Below are 22,258 nucleotides of genomic sequence, written 5' to 3'. Positions count from 1 at the left end.
TCTTACCATAGTCACGTATGAATCCCAAACTAATGCCACTGCCCCACTCTCTCCCCACGCCTTGTATCAATCCCAAATGAATGCCACTGCCCCAGTCTTTCCCCATAACCCTGTATTTTCCTCTGATTAAAATGTTAACCCAATGCTCTATGAGAAGATGTGAAGCTCTTTGCCTCAACCACCTGAGCTAAGACATTCCATGTTCAAACAACCATCTGTGTAAATACATTTCTGCTAATCCCAGTCACAGCGTTAAATTGAAAAACCATCATCACTGACGTGAGGAAACCAGGGGGATAGTGGGGTAAATGTATGGGTCAGGCTGCGAGCCTGTGTAAGATGCTCTGTCGGAGACTTAGTGCAGATGTGATGGGCCGAATAGCCTCCTTCTGCGCCGTAGAGCTTCGATGAGGAATCCTTATTCCCTGTACTATAAGGTCGTGGCACATACAGGGTTAAAGTGGGACTTGAAGACGACAAATGAGTCTAGGATTAGGATCAGTGTGGGATAGAGCAGAGGCCTGTGTAGACCTATACATGAAGATGTGTAGGTTAGGTTGATTGGCCATGCTAAATTGCCCCTTGGTGTCAGGGGGATTAGCAGGGTAAATACTTGGGGTTACAGGGATGGGGCTGGGTGGATTTGTGGTCGGTGCAGACTTGATGGGGTGAAAGAATCCCTACGGTGCTGAAGGAAGTCAATGAGATCGCTCCCTGCCTGTACAGTAGTTTCTTGTATATATGTATAGAGTTACAAGAGACTGATGAAGACTTCCTGTTAACATACTGAAGACTAAAAAGGTTTTCTGAACAGGCATGTTCTGTAACTAACACCATCTCAATATGATCAAGGGGAAATTGTTCCAGTTCCTGTCTTCATAACTAGAGTTTCTTTTCCTTTCAGCACGCTGGTTAATCTTCATTCTCCATCATTATTAATAACATTTCTATCATGGGAACCCCAAACGTACTAAATTAACCCCACCCATCAGAAGTGGCCGCACCTGGACATCCATTGCCTTCGTCTACAGGCTTTGTCCATTCAACGTCACTGGGCCTGCGGGAGCTGGTGGGGGAACAGAACTCTTCTTATTTCAGGAACTCTCGAACTCCACTGCCTGTTGACAAAGAGAATTTGAGAAGAATCAGGTTGAACAAAGTACCCCTTACAGACGGCAGGCTAGAAACAGAGACAAGACATCTTGCGGGAAGGGTGGCGAGAACTTGCCCAAAGTTTGCTGCACTTGCCCTCTCGCAACTGCTCACAGTTTCCTGTCTTTTACTGGATTGAAATGGCGGGTGGGTGAACGACACAGTCCCTTGATGCCTCCTGTAATAACACAACTCCCATGTGTAGGTTTAAACCTTGTCTACTCAGGTGGAATATTGGGAGGGAGCTTTACCACAGAACTGTTACTCCCATCTCAGTTTGGCTGAAGTCCCACTCCAGAGAGTTGACCACACGATTCAGGCTGGTGCGACAGTGCAGTACCCAGGGAGTGCTGCACTGCAACAGATACCATTTTTCACATAAGGGACCTTCTGCTCTCCAGATCCAAAATGCCTTCATTTAAAAAATCATCCTTGTTTTCAAATCTTTCCAAGACCTCATCCCTCCCAATCTCTCTTCCCCCTCCCCCATCCCCACCGAGATATCTATGCTTTTCTAATACTGATCCCTGGTGCATTATCAATTTAATTGATGGCTGTGCCTTCAGCTTCCTGAGCCCAAGAATGTGGATTTTCATAAACCTTTCCACTTCAATCTCACACTCCTTCTTTAAATCTTTTTACCAAGATTTGAGTCGTCAGACTTAATATTCTCTGGGTCGCTTAATGTCATAGTTTGTTTCAAAATATTCCTGCGAAGAACTCTGGAATGTTGCACTCTGTTAATGACGCTATCTAAATATAAGTTATTTAGGATAGGAGACAGAGGGAGACAGAGGGCGGATAGGAGACAGAGGGTAGTGGTTGATGGTAAGTATTCGAGTTACGTTCAGTTACGAGTGGTGTGCCTCAGGGATCTGTTTTGGGGCCACTGCTGTTTGTAATTTTTATAAATGATCTGGATGAGGGTATAGTTGGGTGGATTAGTAAATTTGCTGATGACACCAAAGTCGGAGGTGTGGTAGATAGTGAGGAAGGGTGTCTTAGTCTACAGGGAGACTTGGTCAAGTTGCAGAGCTGGGCCAAGAGGTGGAGGATGGAGTTTAATGCGGAAAAGTGTGAGGTAATTCACTTTGGCAGGAATAACAGATGTGTAGAGTATAGGGCTAATGGTAGGACTCTGAATAGTGTGGATGAACAGAGGGATCTAGGTGTATGTGTACATAGATCCCTGAAAGCTGAGAATCAAGTAGATAGGGTTGTTAGGAAGGCATACGGTGCCTTGGTGTTTATTGGTAGGGGGATTGAATTTAGGAGCCGCAGCGTCATGTTGCAACTGTACAAAACTCTGGTGCGGCCGCACTTGGAGTACTGTGTGCAGTTCTGGTCCCCACATTACAGGAAGGATGTGGAGGCATTGGAGAGGGTGCAGAGGAGGTTTACCAGGATGTTGCCTGGTATGGAGGGGAGGTCATATGAGGAGAGACTGAGGGATTTGAGGTTGTTTTCGTTAGAAAGAAGGCGGCTAAGAGGGGACCTTATTGAAGCATATAAGATGATTAGAGGTTTGGATCGGGTGGACAGTGATAGCCTTTTTCCTCGGATGGAGAAAGCTAGCACGAGGGGGCATAGCTTTAAATTAAGGGGGGGTAGTTATAGGACTGATGTCAGGGGTAGGTTCTTTACCCAGAGGGTGGCAGGGGAATGGAATGCCCTGCCTGCTGCAGTTGTAAATGCGCCTAGTTTGGGGGCGTTTAAGAGATCCGTGGATGGGTTTATGGATGGAAAGGGTTTGGTTTAGGTTAGAGGGTCATTGTTTTTTTAACTGGTCAGCGCAACATCGTGGGCCGAAGGGCTTGTTCTGCGCTGTAATGTTCTATGTTCTATAAGTTATTGTTGTAGTGTGCGGCAAGTGAGGGGGAGAGTGGAATTAGACTGGGTGGGATATTAAAGGACGCAATGAGAGAGGGGGAGAGTGGTATTACATAGGATGGGATAGTAAAGGGTGCAAGGAGTGAGGGGGAGAGTGGTATTAGACTGGATGGGATATTAAAGGGTGCAAGGAGTGAGGGGGAGAGTGGGATTAGACTGGGTGGGATAGTAAAGGGTGCAAGGAGTGAGGGGGAGAGTGGGATTAGACTGGGTGGGATAGTAAAGGGTGCAAGGAGTGAGGGGGAGGAGGAGACTGACGATGACCTATTCTTATGTCTATGATCTCCCTTAGCCTCTGCACTCTCCTCGGGTTCTATAACTCCGTCTGTTTATTGAGTTCAGTCATTTTGCATCACGTTGCTTTACATCATCCTGCCTGGTTCCTAAAGCTTGGAATTCCCTCCCTAACCCTTTCCACTTCCATTTGTAAAATCTTTCCTCAAAAGGCAATTCCTTGACCAAGCCTCTGGTTACCTGTACAACATCTCCCAATGTGGTTCAGGGGGAATTTCATTTGATATTTAAAGATTCTGTACGAAAATCAAAATACTGTTGAAATCAGTGCAGAATATTCTGGAAAGACTCAGCCGGTCATCCTGCATCTGTTAACGTTTCAGCTCTGCGGCCTTCCATCAGAACTGGGAAATGATGGGAACAAATCAGTCTTTTAAAGTTTATTTATTCGTGTCACAAGTAGGCTTACATTAACACTGCAATTAACTTACTGCGAAAATATCCTAGTCACCACACTTCCGCACCTGTTCAGGTACAAAGGTAAAATTTAGCTTGGCCAATGCAGCTAAGCAGCACTTCCAACTGTGGGAGTAGGCTGGAGTATGCGGAGGAAACCCACTCAGACACAGAGAGAATGTATAGACTCCACACAGGCAGTCACCCAAGACTGGAATTGAACCCACGTCCCTGGCACAGTGAGGCAGCAGTGCTAACCACTGTGAAAGGTAGAGGGGGAGAAGAGGGACAGAAGACATTAAATGAGTAAAGGTTCCAGCTGATGACACAAAAGTTGGAGGCGTTGTGGATAGTATGGAGGGATGTCAGAAGTTGCAGCAAGACATCGATAGGATGCAAAACTGGGCGGAGAAGTGACAGACGGAGTTCAGCTCAGATAAGAGTGATGTGGTTCATTTTGGCAGGTCAAATAGGATGGCAGAATATAATATTAATGGTAGGACTCTTGGCAGTGTGGAAAATCAGAAGGATCTTGGGATCCGAGTTCACAGGACGCTCAAAGCAGCTGCGCAGGTAGAGAATGTGGTTAAGAAGGCATATGGTGTACTGGCCTTCATCAATCGAGGAATTGAGTTTAAGAGTCGGGAGATAATGTTGCAGCTGTATAAGACCCTGGTCAGACCCCACTTGGATACTGTGCTCAGTTCTGGTCTCCCCATTACAGGAAGGATGTGGAAGCCATAGAACGAGTGCAGAGGAGATTTACAAGAATGTTGCCTGGATTGGGGAGCATGCCTTATGAGGATAGGTTGAGGCAGCTCAGCCTTTTCTCCTTGGACAGACGAAGGATGAGGGGTGACCTGATAGAGGTGTATAAGATGTTAAGAGGTATTGACCGAGTGGATAGTCAGAGGCTTTTTCCCAGGGCTGAAATGGTTGCCACAGGAGGACACAGGTTTAAGGTGCTGGGGAGTAGGTACAGAGGAAATGTCAGGGGTAAGCTTTTCACTCAGAGTGGTGGCTGCGTGGAATGGGGGGCCATCGGTGGTGGTGGCGGATTCGATAGGGTCTTTTTAGAGACTTTTAGTTAAGTACAATGGGACTGAGTAAGATAGAGGGTTATAGGTAAGCCCAGTAATCGCTAAGGTAGGGACATGTTCGACACAACTCTGTGGGCCGAAGGGCCTGTATTGTGCTGTAGTTTTTCTATGTTTCTATGATGTGTCCAGAAAGGGTTGGAAATAGTCTATCCGCTGTATAGAAGCTAATAGTTGCAGTTGTTCCCACTGAAATTAATGAAGAGAGTTAACAAAGGTGTGGAGAACGCAGCGAGATTCACCTGATCTTAGACCCCCCCTCACATACACAGGGATTTCCAAGATGAATCTGCCTTACCTGCTGAAGCATCATTGCCTATCTCAGGTCCCAGGCTTGTGGGTTTCACTCTCGAGTGTCCCAGAGCAATGTTTCCAAGTCTTCTCGCTCCCCACCGCAAGTTAATGGGGACAAATTCAGGAGACGTCTGGTCTCATAACCGTCATGTGCAGCACACTGCTGTTCCAGCAACTCCAGCCATCATCAATAAGCAGGAAGGTCTTCAAACACCTGATGAGTTTAAGCGTAACAACAAAAGGGATCATTTAATAAGATCAGGTAACGTGGGTTCTAATATTGCTCGAATCGAGTTATAAAATGATCTCAAATCCACTATGGTCTCCAGAGAGGACCCAGGACCTTATTTGGGAGTGCGCAAAATGACCACAGGACAGCCTCTCCTGCCCAGAAAGAAATCTAGACATTGCTACACAGCAGGTGATCTTTGCAGAGATATTTCAGGTACAGGCTCGGGAAGTTCCAATACGAGGAAAAGTCAAACCTGGGGCCGCCAGGTGACCAGGAAGTTGGAGAAACATCAAAAAAGGTGCATGATGGATGTCAGGGGAATTCTTCAAGCAAGTACTGGGTCAACTACAATAAATTGAGAGGGAAAATGAAGAATAAAATCATTGGCAAAGAATGAGTGTGAGATTAGAATGGCAGTTAACATAAAAACTAACGCAATTGCTGGCAGATAAATACTAAGTAATGATAAGAAATGGGACGGGTGCTTGGAGATGCAGAGCAAGGTTAGAATGCTGAATGAATATCTTGTATTGACGTTTACCGAGGAGAAATCTGACAAAATGTTAGCATAAATAGAAATGGTATTTATATATACGTAGTTTATATATACTATACAATAGTATATATAACATCTAATAGTATAGATGGTCTGGGTAATGGATGGGGTGAAGATTGAGAGACAAGATGGAAATGTCGGACATGCTTCGAGTGGATAAGTCACCCAGGGTCCACATGGCAAGTGTCCCGAGGGGTGGTGGTGGACACAGCAGAATGGGCTTGTCAACATCTTCCAATCTTCCCCAGGTACAGGGGAGGTGCCAGAGAACTGGAGAGTGGTAAATGTGACACCCTTATTCAGGAAAGGGTGTCAGGAAAATCCTAATTACAACAGATCGGTCAATTTAACATCAGTGGTGGATAAGGTTTTAGAAACAATAATCAGGATCACAGACTCCCTACAATACAGGAGGCCATTTGGCCCATCGAGTCTGCACCGACAACAATCCCACCCAGGCCCTATCCCCGTAACCCCACATACTTCTCCTGCAAGTCCCCTGACACAAAGGGTCAATTTAGCATGGCCAATCAACCCTAACCCGCACATCTTTGGAGTGTGGGAGGGAACCGAAGCATCCAGAGGAAACCCACACAGACACAGGGATACCGTGCAAACTCTGCACAGACAGCGACACAAGACCGGCATTGAACCCAGGTCCCTGGTGCTGTGAGACAGTAGGGCTAACCACGGTGCCACCATGCCATCCGTAAGGAGGAGACGGATCAACAGGGATTTGGCAAGGTTTGTGTTATTTAAGGAGAGAAAGCATGGATTTGTAAAAGTTACAGAGAAGGCTGATGAAGAGAACATAATGGAATTTGTCTACATGGACTTTAAGAAAGCTTTTCATAAAATATTACATAAAACACTGGTGAAAAATGAAATAGGTCAGCGTCAGCATGGTTAAAATATCGGCTTCAGGACAGAACTCAGCGAGTGGTGGTAAATGGGTGCTCCCCAATCAGGATTGGATCAGAGAGTATCATTTCATTATTTGATGATATCTAAATAGTAATAATATGAATCACCTGCAGCAGGACATAGACAGGCTAGCGGAATGGGCAGAGAGTTCATGTGTTTTGGCATTCGAAAGCTCTGGTTAGGCCCTAATCAGAGTATCATGTTCAGTTTTGGTCACAGCACTTTAGGGAGGATGTGAAGGTCCCTGACAGGATGCAAAGGAAGATTTAGCAAAATGGTTCAGAGATGAGGAAATTTACCTACAAGGTTACTCTGGAGAATGTTTCCTTCTAGGATTGGTGTACAGTGAGTGAAAAGGCAGAGGAGATTGAGGGGAGAACTGAATATTGGCATGTGGCATCTCTTAAAGGGTGGATAGCTTTAGTGCAGGGCAAAGAACTGTAACGAGTTACCAAACATTTTTTTCAGTAAATCAGAAAATAATACTTTACTTTCAGTAATCTAAGACATGGCTATGAGATCTTGCTGTGTACAAATTAGTTGCTGCACTGACTACATATCCAAGAATTGTGCTTAGTTGACTGTGTAGCTTTGCAATATGCTGAGGTTGTGACTGGCACAATATAAATGCTCGCTTTTTTCCACACCAAACTTGGGAGGAAGCATTCTAAAGCTCCCCACTGCTGGGATTTTCATCTGGATCTGTTGTACATTGAGAAAAGTTGAGTGCCAAGATGAGTCAACCATTGACTCACAGGGTGGTATGAAGTGAACTTTGACTCTCCTTTGTCTCACTGTTCCCATGCCTCCGAGTGCTGTATCGGGAGATTCCCAAAATTAAAAGTGCGGTCTTTGCTGGGACAGATTCCCTCGCTCCCGGTACCGGACTAAATAATCACATTGGAGCACCAAACATGGTGGAGGGGGTGGGAGAGGGACAAGGAGGAAATGGGAAGGGGCATCAACAAGTACGCCAAAGTCAATCCGTAATGCTGAATTTTCCAGCCCTTCGCGGTTTCACCAAAGGTGACCCTCCCCACCCCCACTGTGCTGCATTCCCTGGTGACACAGCCAGCAAGCAATGCAAGTGGTCATTGATGAAAGCACAAGATCCCATGGCGGCCAATAGTGAGTAGTCTCCTTCATTGGAAAACCTGCCGTGTGGAGGGTGGCAGTGGAGGGAGCAGCCAGAAAGTGCCATCCCATGCTTCATTTTATAGCGCCGCTACACAGTAACGCACCGAGAGCTTGATGCAGCATCACACGTAGAAAGAGAAACCACCAGTTATTTCACCTTCCAGACACCAATGTCCTCACATATCTTACTTCCTGCCATCAGTCACTTTGTTTTGAAAGCAGACTTTCATGGAGGAATCACATTTCACGGAACCTAGGACGGTTATTTCACAGGAGGAGGCCATTTAGCCCATCCTGCCAGTACCAGCTCTCTTCACGAGCAAATCCCCTAGTCTCACTCCCACTCCTCGGTAACCCAACCAAACTTCCAATATTCCAATACCCTCTTGAAAGAATTGGCCAAAGATGTGCTGGTTTAGGTGGACTGGCCATGGTAAATGAGCAGAGTTACAGGGATAGGACAGGGAAGCGGGCCTACGTGGCGTGCTCTTTCAGAGGGTCAGTACAGACCCGATGGGCTGAATGACCTCCCTCCACATTGTAGAGATACTATGGTAAAGCTCTGGCTGACTGTCTCCACCACACTCTCAGACAATATATTCCAGATCCTAATCACTCGCTGTGTGAATCTGTCTCCGCCAAACTCTCAGGCAGAACATTCCAGGTCCTAACCACACTCCGTGTGAATCTTTCTCTCTGTTGTTTCCATTGAGTCATAGATGTTTACAGCATGGAAACAGGCCCTTCAGCCAACTTGTCTATGCCACCCTGTTCTTTTAAAACCACTAAGCTAGTCCCATTTGCCCACATTTGGCCCATACCCCTCGATAGCCATCTTACTCATGTAACTGCCTAAACGCTTTTTAAAAGACAAAATTGTACCCCCCTCTACTACTAAATCTGGCAGCTTGTGCCAGACACTCACCACCGTGTGTGAGAAAAGAGTGCCCCTCTGGATACTTTCGTATCTCTCCCCTCTCACCTTCAACCTATGCCTTCTAGTTTTAGATTCCCCTACCTTTGGGAAAAGATATTGACTATCTAGCTGATTTATGCCCCTCATTATTTTATAGACCTCTATAAGATCATCCCTCAGCCTTCTACGCTCGAGAGAAAAAAGTCCCAATCTATCCTTATAACTCAAACCATCAAGTCCTGGTAACATCCTAGTAAGTCTCTTCTGCACTCTTTCTGGTTTAATAATATCCTTTCTATAATAGGGTGACCAGAACTGTTCACAGTATTCCAATTGTAGCCTTACCAATGTCTTGTACAACTTCAACAAGATGTCCCAACTCCTGTATTCAATGTTCTGGCCAATGAAACCAAGAATGCTGAATGCCTTCTTCACCACCCTATCCATCTGTGACTCCACTTGCAGTGAGCTATGAACATGTACCCCTAGATCTCTTTGTTTTCCATTATTTTCCATTACTCTTTTTTGGCTATTACTTCAAATCTGTGTCCTCTGGTACTTCAGCCTTCCCAGTAAGAAGTCTGTCAACACCAGAGTTCTTACTGTGTTTACCCCAGTCCAACGCCAGCATCTCCACATCACTACAGCCTTCCACCAGTGGCGTCAATTTCTCTCTATCTACTCTGTCCAGTTATAACTTTGAACACCTCAATCAAATCTCTTCTCAACCTTCCCGTCTCCAAGGAAAACAGTCCCAGCTTATCCAATCTATATCCGTAAGCAAAGCTCCTCATCCCTAGAACCCTTCTCAACAATCTTTTCTGGCCTCTAATTCTTTACATCTTTCCTAAAGTTTAGTACCCAGAACTGGACACAACATCCAACTGATGCTGCACCAGAGTTTGATACAGGATTAACATAATCTCCTTCCTCTTGTACTTATCTCCCTATTTATAAAGCTGAGGATTCCCCATATTTTGTTAATCGCTCGCTCTACCTCGCTTGTCTCCTTCAATGATTTATACACACATACACCCATCTCACTCTGCTCCTGCAGCCCTTTTAGAATTGTATCCTTTATTTATGTCACCTCTCCATGTTCTTTATGCCAAAATAACTCACTTCACATCAGATCCTGTTCACCTATGTCACCATCCGCTCTCTTCCTCACAGTTCACACTACTTCAACATTTTGTATCACCTGAAAATTCTGAAATGGTGCTCCGCACATCCCAGTCATAGAGGTTTACAACATGGAAACAGGCCCTTCAGCCCAACTTGTCCATGCCACTGTTTTGTTTTAAAAAGCCCTTAAGCTAATCCCAACTGGCCACATTTGGTCCATATCCCTCTATACCCATCGTACCCATGTAACTATTTAAATGCTTTTTAAAAGATAAAAGTGTACCTGCCTCTACTACTACCTTGTCCCAGACACTCACCACCCTCTGTGTGAAAAAACTGCCTCTTTGGACACTTTTGTATCTCTCCCCTCTCACCTATACCTTCTAGTTTTAGATTCCCCTACCTTTGGGAAAAGATATTGACTATCTACCTTGTCTATGCCCCTCATTATTTTATAGACCTCTATAAGGTCACCCCTCAACCTCCTACGCTCCAGAGAAGAAAGTCCCAGTCTATTCACCTGCTCTTTAAAACTCAATCCATCAAGTTCCGGTAGCATCCTAGTAAATATTTCTGCACTCTTTCTAGTTTAATAATATCCTTTCTATAATAGGGTGACCAGAACTGCACACAGTATTCCAAGTGTGGCCTTACCAATGTCTTACACAACTTCAACAAGACGTCCCAACTCCTGTATTCAATATTCTGACCAATGAAACCAAGCATGCCGAATGCCTTCCTCACACTCTGTCTACCTGTGACTCCAACTTTGTCCACCTTTGACTCCAGTCTAGGTTAAGGATGCATATCGAGGAAGAAGAGGGGTCCTTGCGAAGAATCCTGGGGAAGCTTTCTGCCTACTTTCCTTCAACGTGAAGAAATGGTGTTCACTTCACTTCTCCTGTCACTTGGCCAATTTAGTATCCGTGGCTCCAGCTCTGCTGACAAGCCTGTTATGTGACTCCCTTTACCATAAGCACAGAAATACACAGCTGTGAGCATCCTGTTTGAATCCAAGTCTTTAAAAAAATACTCACCAGAATGCCTTGGTGTTTGTTGCTTTCAGGACAAAACAACAACTCGACCCATCTTTGAAAGACCTCTCCCATACGACCCACACCCTTCCTCAGTCCCTACGACCCTCAAATATTTCTCCTTTTCAGTATTATTCCAATTTCCTTCTGAAAATTATGACTGAATCTGCTTCCACATCTTTTTTTAAGATAGTGCACTCCAGATCACTGCAACTTGCTGGCTAAAAATATTTCTCGTGACTCCGTTGATATCTCTTGCAAATTCTCTTAAATCAATCAACCCTCCTGCTAATGGAGGAGATTCCTCCCTACTTTCTTGATCACCGTATCTATGATTTTGAACATCACCATCAGGAATCCTCTAACCTTCCATGCGATAGGGCTAGAGCAGTCTCCAGACTCTCCAAAATGAACTGACATCCTCCTCATCTCTGTAATCATTGCTGGTAAATCTCTTCTGCATCCTCTCTGAGTGTTGACACCCTTCCTAAAGTGTAGTGCCCAGAACTGAACACAATACTCCAGTTTAAAACAGTCCAGTATTTTATAAAGGATTAGCATAACTTCCTCATGCTCCTATTTATAAAGTTAAGGATACCCTGTGCTGTTTTTTTGGCAGTTGAATTTAACCTGCCTTGCTACTTTCAAGGATTTGTGTACCCCTGGGTCCTTTTGTTCTTTCAGCAGTTTTAAAATTGTCCCATTCACTGAGTCATCACAAAGAGATAAACAGCGCTGGGGAGACGTCAACTTGGATGAATGTGACAAGACACTGGGAAAACCCCACGGCCTTCTAGCATTACTTTGTCCAGAATCTGGCTGGGCGGAGCACCAAACACGTGGAATATTTTCCCAGCTTCCTTGAAGAAACAACTGTGCGGCCTGCCACTGAACCCCACACAGCTAACAAATGTCACTTCCTGCCCACTGACCCTCGACCTCCCAGACTGTTTATGCTTGAAGGGTCGCTCTCCGAATGTGACTCACCTGTAAACGGGCAGAATAAGGACAAAGAACAATTCAGCACAGGAACAGGCTCTTCGGCCCTGGAAGCCTGCGCCGATCAAATTTACCTACCTAACCAACTGATCATATCCTTCTATTCCCCATTTGTTCATATGCCTATCGAGATAAGTCTTAAATGTGGCTAATGTAACTGCCCTCAACCACCTCACTTGGCCGTGCATTTCAGGCCCCCTCTGGGTAAAATATTTCCCCTGCACATCCCCACCAAACCTTTCCCCCCTTATCTTGAACTCGTGCCCCCTTGCAATGGTCATTTCTGCCCTGGGAAAAAGCTTCCAATTGTTCGCCCTATCTACACCTCCCATAATTTTATAAGCTTATCAGGTCGCCCCGAGCCTCCGCTTTTCCAGGGAGAACAATCCCAGTTTATTCAATCTCTCCTCATAGCTAATGCCCCCCATACCAGGAAACATCCTGGTAAACTCTTTCTGCACTCTCTCCAAAGCCTCCACGTCCTTCTGGTAGTGTAGTGACCAGAATTCCAAATGTGGCCAAACTCAATGTTTTATACAACTGTAACATGTTTTGCCAACTTTTATACTCAATGCCCTGTCCGATGAAGGCTAGCATGTCGTATGCTTTCTTCACCACCTTTTCCACCTGTGCTGCCGCTTTTAAGGATCTGTGAACCTGTACTCCCAGATCTCTCTGTGTATCTATGCTCCTGATTATTCTGCCATTTATTTTATAGCTCCCACCTGACCTGAACCTACCAAAATGCATCACCGTGCATTTGTTCAGATTAAATTCCACCTGTCATTTCTCCACCCAATTTTCCAATCCCTGTATCCTGCTGCATTCTCTGACAATCTTCATCACTATCAGCAACTCCGCCAATTTTGGTATCATCTGCAAACTTGCTAATCAGACTCGCTACATTTTCTTCCAAGCCATTTATAAATGTATTATATCCCAGCACTGATTGCTGCGGAACACCACTAATTACAGACCTCCATTCAGAAAAACATCCTTCCACCACTATCCACTCTGTCTATAGCCAAGTCAGTTTTGAATCCATCTCGTTAGTTCACTCCTGATCCCATGAGATTTAATCTTTTGTACGAGCCTGCCACGAGGCACCTTGTCGAATGCCTTACTGAAGTCCATGTAGACAACCTCCACAGCCCTTCCCTCTTCAATCATTTTTTTGTCACCTCCTCAAAAACTCAATCAAATTAGTGAGACACGACCTCCCACATACAAAACCATGCTGTCACGAACAAGACCATCCGGTTCCAAATGTGTATGGGCCCTAAGAACCTTCTCCAACAGTTTCCCTATCACAAGCTCACTGACCTATAATTACCTGGGTTATCCTTACTACCCTTCTTAAATAATGGGACAACATTGGCTATACTCCAATCCTCTGGTACCTCACCAGTGGCCAACGAAGAAACAAAGACTTCTGTGAGAGGCCCAGCAATTTCAAATCTTGTCTCCCTCAGTAATCTGGGATAGAGGCCATCTCGCCCTGCAGGTATGTCTACCTTAGTGTTTTTTAATTCACCTAACACTTCCTATTCTAAAGGGTTTACACATTCCTGCGAGACATCATCAATTGACATGTCCCTCTCCTTTGTAAACACCGATGCAAAGTACTCATTAAGGATCTCATCCACTTCCTTTGGTTCTACACACAATTTCCCTCATGTCCTCAAGTGGACCAACTCTTTCTCTAGCTACCCTCTTGCTCCTAATATATGTATAAAATGCCTTCCAATTCTCCTTAATCCTGTCTGCCAAGACATTTTGTGACCCCCTTCTTGCCCTCCTAACTCCCTGTTTGAGCTCTTTTCTACTTTACCTATATTTTTCAAATGCTTCATCTGTCTTTAAATTGCCTAGATCTCATATATGCATCCTTTTCCTTTGTGACTAGACTCTCTATTTCCCTGGTCATCCACGGTTCCTGAATTCTGCCTTTCCTGTCCTTTCTTTCCATAGGCACATGCCTGTCCTCCGATCAACTGCTCCGTAAAAGACTCCTCCATTCCAAATGTGGAATTACCCTCAAACAGCCTCTCCCAAACAACAGCCTCCAAATCCTGCCTAATCTGGCTGTAGTTAGCCTTCCCCCAATTTAGCGCCTTAACCCTAGGACATCACTCGTCCTTTTCCATCAGTGTCCAAAAGATTATGGAATTGTGGTCACTGCTCGCCACATGTTTCAACTTTGATGAGCTGGCAGGGTTCATTCCCTGGGTTCATTCCCAGGGTTCATTCATTATTAATGATCTGGATGAGGGTATAGTTGGGTGGATTAGTAAGTTTGCTGATGACACCAAAGTCGGAGTTGTGGTAGATAGTGATGAAGGGTGTCATAGTTTGCAGGAAGACTTAGACAGGTTGCAGAGCTGGGCCGAGAGGTGGCGGATGGAGTTTAATGCGGAGAAGTGTGAGGTAATTCACTTTGGTAGGAATAACAGATGTGTCGAGTATAGGGCTAACGGGAGGACTTTGAATAGAGTGGAGGAGCAGAGGGATCTAGGTGTATGTGTACATAGATCCCTGAAAGTTGGGAGTCAAGTAGATAAGGTTGTTAAGAAGGCATACGGTGTCTTGGCGTTTATTGGTAGGGGGATTGAATTTAGGAGTCGCAGCGTCATGTTGCAACTGTACACAACTCTGGTGCGGCTGCACTTGGAGTACTGTGTGCAGTTCTGGTCCCCACATTATAGGAAGGATGTGGAGGCTTTGGAGAGGGTGCAGAGGAGGTTTACCAGGATGTTGCCTGGTATGGAGGGGAGGTCCTATGAGGAGAGGCTGAGGGATTTGGGGTTGTTTTTGCTGGAAAGAAGGCGGCTAAGAGGGGATCTTATTGAAACATATAAGATGATTAGAGGTTTAGATAGGGTGGACAGTGATAGCCTTTTTCCTCTGATGGAGACATCTAGCACGAGGGGGCATAGCTTTAAATTAAGGGGTGGTAGTTATAGGACGGATGTCAGGGGTAGGTTCTTTACCCAGAGGGTGGTGAGGGATTGGAATGCCCTGCCTGCTGCAGTTGTAAATGCGCCAAGTTTGGGGGCACTTAAGAGATCCGTGGATAGGTTTATGGACGAGAAGGGATTGGTTTAGGTTAGTGGGTCATTGTTTTGTAACTGGTTGGCGCAACATCGTGGGCCGAAGGGCCTGTTCTGCGCTGTAATGTTCTATGTTCTATGTTCTATTCCCTAGTATCAGGTCCAGTATAACCCCCTCTATAGTCGGGCTGTCCACATATTGCTCCAAAAAGCCTTAGAACATAGAACACTACAGCACAAACAGGCCCTTCGGCCCACGAGTTGCACCGATCACATCAACACCTACCAATCTATAGACCTATCTATAACCCCCAATCCCATTAAATCCCATATACTCATCCAGAAGTCTTTTAAAAGACCCCAGCGAGTTCGCCTCCACTACCACTGACGGCAGCCGATTCCATTCACTCACCACCCTCTGAGTGAAAAACTTACCCCTAACATCACTTCTGTACTTTCCTCCCCGCACCTTAAATCTGTGTCCTCTCGTAGTGACCATTTCAACCCGGGGAAGTAGCCTCTGAGAATCCACCCTATCTATTCCTCTCAACATTTTATAAACCTCTATCAGGTCGCCTCTCAACCTTCGTCTCTCCAGGGAGAAGAGTCCCAGTTCCCTCAACCTAACTTCATAAGGCATGCCTCCCAATCCAGGCAACATCCTTGTAAATCTCCTCTGTACCCTTTCAATAGCTTCTACGTCTTTCCTATAGTGAGGCGACCAGAACTGCACACAGTATTCCAAATGAGGCCTGACAAGGGTCCTTCCTTGACAAATTCCTCACCATCCAGACCCTTGCCCTAAGGGATTTCCAGTCAATACGAGGAAAATTATAGTCTCCCACTATTTCCACATCTATCCAGATTCTCCTTCCATATCCATTCCTCAACTTCCGTGGACTTTTGGGAGGCCTGTAGTACACCCCCATCATAGTACTACCCCCTTCCTGTTTCCGAGTTCTACCCTCATTAATGATTCTTCCGAGACATCCTCCCTCTTCAGACCTGTAATATGTTCCCTAACAGCATTGCAACTCCTCCGGAATGTTGACCAAGCACAAATCAAAACCCAAAAGCCGCTGGATTAAATGAGGAATGATTAAGAAGGTGTTGAAAACACATAGACCATCCCTCAGACTCCCAAGTTTTTGTTTTAACCTGACCTCCATTCACAATTTATATCCCCAGTGCCTCAAACACCTGCCACATGGAGGCCGACGGCACGCCGGCCCCCTGCACCCTCAAAACATAAAGGCGGTCGATTCTGGACGCTCTGTCTCCAGGCTTCACCAAGTGAAAGCTCTGGAGCCAGGGTGGAGATGTCTCCAGACGTCCACCAAATCGTGGGTCCTGAGCCGGTCCCGCAACTTGGGCCTCCGCTAACAGGCGTTTCGATATAGTCATATCGTTAATTCTGCACACCAACCAGTCTCAGAGCATCTCATTCAGTGTCCCCCTGAATTCGCAAGCCTCCGCCAGATGTCTTAGCCTTGTTAGGAAACTGGTGACTGACTCCCCCGCTTCTCTAAACATGGAATAAAAATGGCACCTCCGCAGGATCAGGGGTGGCTTACAGTCATAATATTCTTCAACTAAGCTTGACAATTCTTGTCAGGACTTTGTGTCTGGTGCCTCTGGAAAAGTTAAACTGTGCGTAATCGCTGATCCACATGCAGTTAGCAAAATAACCCTTTGCTTCTCATCTGAGATTATGTCATTCATCCTTTCCAAATATCGGGCCCAGTGCTCCACCACGGATCAAAAGAATCTAATTTCCCAAACAGCAGCACGTTTTCTCAACAATGGCTTATCCCCAATAGTGTGGAGGTTCAGTAAGTTCCTTTAGGTCACTCCTTTTTCCTCATCACCACTGTAATTATTCCACAGAGGCGAAAGTCTCATCACCAAGTTTACACCTTTCATCCATACACAGCCAGCTTCCCTGCTGAATGCAGGCTGGGAGTCTGACACACCTGCTTTAAATAGGGAGCATGAGGATCCCTGATTTAACCATCAGTTAAGACCCATCAGGTACTTCTGATCTGGTAACAATTTAATAAACTAAATCAAATTAACTAAGGGACAAATTAAAAGGGGCAGCTCCCCCAAAAGAGAAGGAACAATCCAAACAAAAAATAAAGTCAAAAGGAAACTTAAAACAATAAATCAGAATGTGATTGTCGGGATCTATAACACACCCCAGCCCCTGCGGTGCCCAGCGGGCGCAGAAGGCATCAACTGCACCCGTGGACACCGCACGCTCCCTCTCCAGGGGCAACTGGCCACGAATGTAGCCACGGTAGAGGGGCAGGCAGTCGGGATGGACGACCCCATCGATCGCCCGCTGCCTGGACCTATTGATGGTGCGTCTTGCCAAACCCAGGAGCAGGTTCACAAGGAGATCGGCATCCCCTCCGCAGCAGGTGCCCGTAGATCAGGAGCGTGGGACTGAAGTGCTAACAAAACATCAATAAAAGGTTTTTCAAAAAACTGAAAAGGGCGTGCAATCTAAAACATAGAACGTAGACACGGACTCCACAAGACGACAGAAGGGGCAAGCTTGGGAGCCTGTGAACCTAAGAAACCTACGGTTGTATAGCACCGCTGTGTGCAGCAATCTCCACCCCAGGTCCCCAAGATAACTGGGGGAGATCCCTCTGTAGAGGGACCTCCACTGGGGACCTCTGCCACCTGGCGGCAACAAGGCCTGCCAAGGTATATCCAGGTGACAGGCAAGGAAGTGGTAGCGGAAGGTGTGCAGCAGCAGCCCGCACAGGAAATGCCTCTGTGTGGTGGCAAAGGGCACAGAGGACATTTCCATGAGGCAGCTCATGCTGTGAGGCACCTGACCCGGGAGAGGGGGGGCCGCTGGGATCAGGTAGTTCATACTCTAGCAAGCCAACTTCATTAGCCTGGCTGAAGTCATCACACACGGAGAGGATGTTTCCAATAGTAGGAAAAACTAGAACCAGAGGGCACAACCTCAGACTAAAGAGACAATCTTTTAAAACAGAGATGAGGAGGAATTTCTTCAACGAATGATGAATCTGTGGAATTCTTTGCCACAGAAGGCTGTGGAGGGGAAATCATTGAGTGTCTTTAAGACAGAAATAGATAGATTCTTGACTAATCAGGGATTATGGGGAAAAGGCAGGAGAATGGGGATGAGAAAAATATCAGCCATGATTAAAGGCAGAGCAGACTCAATGGGCCAAATAGCCTAATTCTGCTCCTTTATCTGCTGGTCTTATAGAACATAGAACATTACAGCGCAGAACAGGCCCTTCAGCCCACGATGTTGCGCCGACCAGTTAAAAAACAATGACCCACTAACCTAAACCAATCCCTTTCCATCCATAAACCTATCCACAGATCAACGCCCCCAAACTAGGCGCATTTACAACTGCAGCAGGCAGGGCATTCCAATCCCTCACCACCCTCTGGGTAAAGAACCTACCCCTGACATCCGTCCTATAACTACCCCCCTTAATTTAAAGCCATGCCCCCCCGTGCTAGCTTTCTCCATCCGAGGAAAAAGGTGCCACCATGCTGCTCTAATTGGCTTTAAAGGGCTTTGGAACTTTAGAAGTGAAAAATTGTACTGATAAATACAAGCGTTTATTTTCATATGTATTATAACCAAATGTTGAATGAACCTCTATCTAACATTTTAATATTTTTGCAAAGATATATTTTATTCATAATATATCTGAAAAAACATTGTGAACATTTCAAAGTGACCATTGCAGGAAGTACAACAATATTCAGGTTTTCTACATCAATCATGTGGCACTCTGAGGTGCTTCAGTATATAAGGGCATTGCAGACATTTCAAAATCCCTCAGTCATTTTAGTGCCAGATGCAGAGTGCTCACAGTTCTGTGGCTCAATTGCTTAAGGCTTTTCCATCTATAAACACCAAGCAGTGTCCCACTACAACTACGTCAGACTTGCCAGCGAGCTACGGATGCATTTAAAGGTTTTTTAACAGAGCAGTGGCAGACGATAGTTCCCCTTTTAAACAATTACAATCTTCTAACTGTAACATTCCGGACAGCTGGAAGCTGGAATTTCCCACACTCCAGTATCAGGAATTTTGGAATTTTTGCAGGGAGACTTGGTGACGTTTTACAGGACGTTACTTACGATAGTTACGCAGGGAAAAGCTCTGCAATCAGTACGAACTACAAACAGATCTCGCTGCTTTCTAGGTCCTGTCTATGAAAATTAATTAGCTGACGGAAATTATTCACAATGTTAAACTATCCTCATCTCTGGAAAAACTAGGAATTCCTTACCAGCATAGTATGGCCAACAGATTATCCCCCATACTATTTTTACTTAATGTAGTTTATAAAGCTTTTCATAAACAGGATTTATAGAATCACTTTAAAACAACCATCCAATTAATCTCACAGAATTGGTCTTACTCATAACCCTGCCGTTCAGGTATTTGCCCAATTCCCTTTTTTGAATTTGTTTTTACTGTCAACAGCCTGGGGGGGGTTACATAACCAGAAACTGAACTGGACTAACCATATAAATACTGTGGAAGGTCAGAGGCAGGGAATCCTGCGGGGAGCAACTCACCTCCTGACTCCCGAAGGTGTGCCCACCATCTACAAGGCACAAGTCAGGAGTGTGATGGAAAACTCTTCACTGCACTCAAGAAGCTCAACGCCACACATTCAACCTAACCTGCACATCTTCGGACTGTGAGAGGAAACCGGAGCACCCGGAGGAAACCCACACAGACACAGGGCAAACGTTAAAAAGACAGTCACCTGAAGCCAGAATCGAACCTGGATCCTGAGCACTCCTGTGAGGCAGCAGTGCTAATCACCGTGCCGCCCTTGCATTGCCTTCCTTTGGCTCAAACTGTTTCGTTCTTTAAAACCCCAAAATTTGTGTTTGAAATTCAGTTCATTTTTGCACTAGAGTTCTAGAGTCTTCTCACCAGGCCCCAAAACGAAGATAATGTGCAAATGAAAAGGTTGGACAAGCCTGATTTAGAATATCTAATAGGGAATTAATTAAACACTCAGCAGTAATCTGGAAATTACACATTCAATCTGTATAATGGTGACAAAACACACGGTTTAGACTAGACTGCCAGGATGCTGAAGACATGATGTCTTGTAAAGGTTTGGGGAGTTTAAGGACAAAAGCAGATTTCACTAAAGAATCTGTGTAAAGAATTGTAGACTCGAGATGCTTCTCCCATCCTATAGGTGCATGGTGCCACCTCACCACAGCAGGTTGTGTGCCATCCATCATATGGGTCAAGGTACCAATACCAATGACCAGGGGTGTCTAAGGCCCCCTTTCCAAAAGTAGTTTGCCTAACATGCAGTCAGGTCTGCGATGTTCACTGTAACCAGGTCTGCAAGCGGCATAGTTGGTAGGTTTTTTTTATATTAGAAATTACGAATGTAAATATGGACCCCACATTGAAACTTGTTGCTGGCCCGTTTTCTTATCTTATTTCCCTGCCCCCTCTCCCAGGACAGTTAAAAAGAAATAGCCATTCTAACCTTTTCTTATGAAACCGGGCCTTCAAGCCTGCTCTGCCGTTCAATAAAATCAATTTGATCATCTATCTACCTTTCCCCTACATCCCTGCCATGCCTTCATTCTCTTGGGCTGAAATTTTCCAACCTTCCAAAAAGCTAAAAACCATGAGATATAGAGTAATGTGATGAATTGGATCCAAAGTTGGCTTAGCAACAGGAAACAAAGGCTAGATGACTGACCTTACGAATGGAAAGCTGTTTCAAGCGATATTCCACATGACTCAGTGTTGGGACCCCTGCCTGTTTGTGTTATATATTAACACTAAGAAGCCTCTCAATACCAGGTTAAAGTCCAACAGGTTTATCTGGTCTCTTTTAGATCAACAGGTTTATTTGGTAGCACGAGCTTTCAGAGTGCTGCTCCTTCATCAGGTGAGTGGCTTTATGTTAACAATATATTATTGGTATATATTATTATTGGCATATATTAACAATTTGAACTTGAACATGGGGGACACGATTGGGAAATTAGCTGTGTAGTGGATAATGTAGAGGATAGCCAAAAGCTGCAAAATGATACAGGTGGATTGATGGAGTGGGCAGCAAAAAAGTGGCAAACGGAGTTCAATGTGTGCGGTAATGCATTTAGGGAGGTCAAATAGTAAATGGGATTACATAATAAACAGGAATATACTGAGGGAGGCTTTTAAAGTGAGAGCTCTTCGCTTACAAGTGTGTATGTCCCAAAAGGTAGTGGTACAGGTAGATAAGGTTATAATTGGCGAGGTAGAAGATATGAAAGGACAATGTTGGAATTGTTTAAAATACTGGTGAGGCCACAACTGGAGCACTGTGTGCAGTTCTGCTCACCACATTACAGGAAGGACATAATTGCTCTGGAGAGAGTACAGAGGAAGTTGCCAGGGCTGGAAAAGTGTAGCCATGAGGAGAGATTGGGGTTATTTTCTTGCAACAAAGAAAGCTAAGGGGTGACAGGATTGAGGTGTACAAAACAAGGGCAAGACGTAGAGTGGACAGGGTAAAATTGTTTCCCTTGGCGGAGATTTCTAGAAACAGGGGACTAGGATTCAAGATAAGTGGCAGTAGTTGTAGAGAGGACACAAGGAAGAATTTGAGGGTGTCTGGAATTTGATACCTGAGTTAGTGGTGGCGACAGAGACCCTAAACTCTTGTAAACAGTACCCGGATCTGCACCTTCTGTGTTGTAAGTTACAGGGCTATAGGCCAATGCAGGAAGATGGGATTAGAAAGAGCACCTGGGTGTCACTGGGTTGGCATGGATAAGATAGACCAAACGGCCCCATTCTGTGCTTTATCATTTCTATGGTTCAGTGAATTGCTGATGTTTTCCCACTACTCAGCCACTGAAAAGGCTCAAAGCCCACATTCAGGGGAATCTCAAGCCTCAGAGACGCAAGGACAGATTAGGGACAGTCTTCGCGAGTGGAAAATCATGTCTCACAAGTTTGACTGAGTTTTCTGAAGGGGTAACCAAGAGGGTAGATGAGGGCAGTGCAGGTGATGCTGTTTTCATGAACTTTTGCAAGACCTTTGACAAGGTACCTCATGGTAGGTTGTTGCATAAAGTTAAATTTCACAGGGTCCAGGGTGAGGTATCTAAATGGATA

At 45.2% G+C, this 22,258-nt stretch overlaps 1 long non-coding RNA gene across 1 annotated transcript in view; it reads right to left on the bottom strand.

Moving 5' to 3' along the window:
* Nucleotides 1–1,010: 1,010 nt before the first annotated feature.
* The window catches only part of LOC145353002 (uncharacterized), a 33,396-nt gene continuing 12,148 nt past the window's right edge, over nt 1,011–22,258 (bottom strand). The window contains exons 2-3 of the long non-coding RNA XR_013888633.1: nt 5,128–5,337; nt 1,011–1,118 (exon numbers count right to left, since the gene is read on the bottom strand). This is a non-coding gene — a long non-coding RNA (uncharacterized LOC145353002). The remainder of the gene's footprint in view (nt 1,119–5,127; nt 5,338–22,258) is intronic.

This window comes from Carcharhinus amblyrhynchos, chromosome 15 (assembly GCF_965287045.1).
Source record: "Carcharhinus amblyrhynchos chromosome 15, sCarAmb.v2.hapA, whole genome shotgun sequence".
NCBI classification, from domain to species: domain Eukaryota; kingdom Metazoa; phylum Chordata; class Chondrichthyes; order Carcharhiniformes; family Carcharhinidae; genus Carcharhinus; species Carcharhinus amblyrhynchos.
The sequence above is the reverse complement of the archived record's forward strand: the minus strand, read 5'-3'. Positions and strand labels throughout refer to the sequence as shown.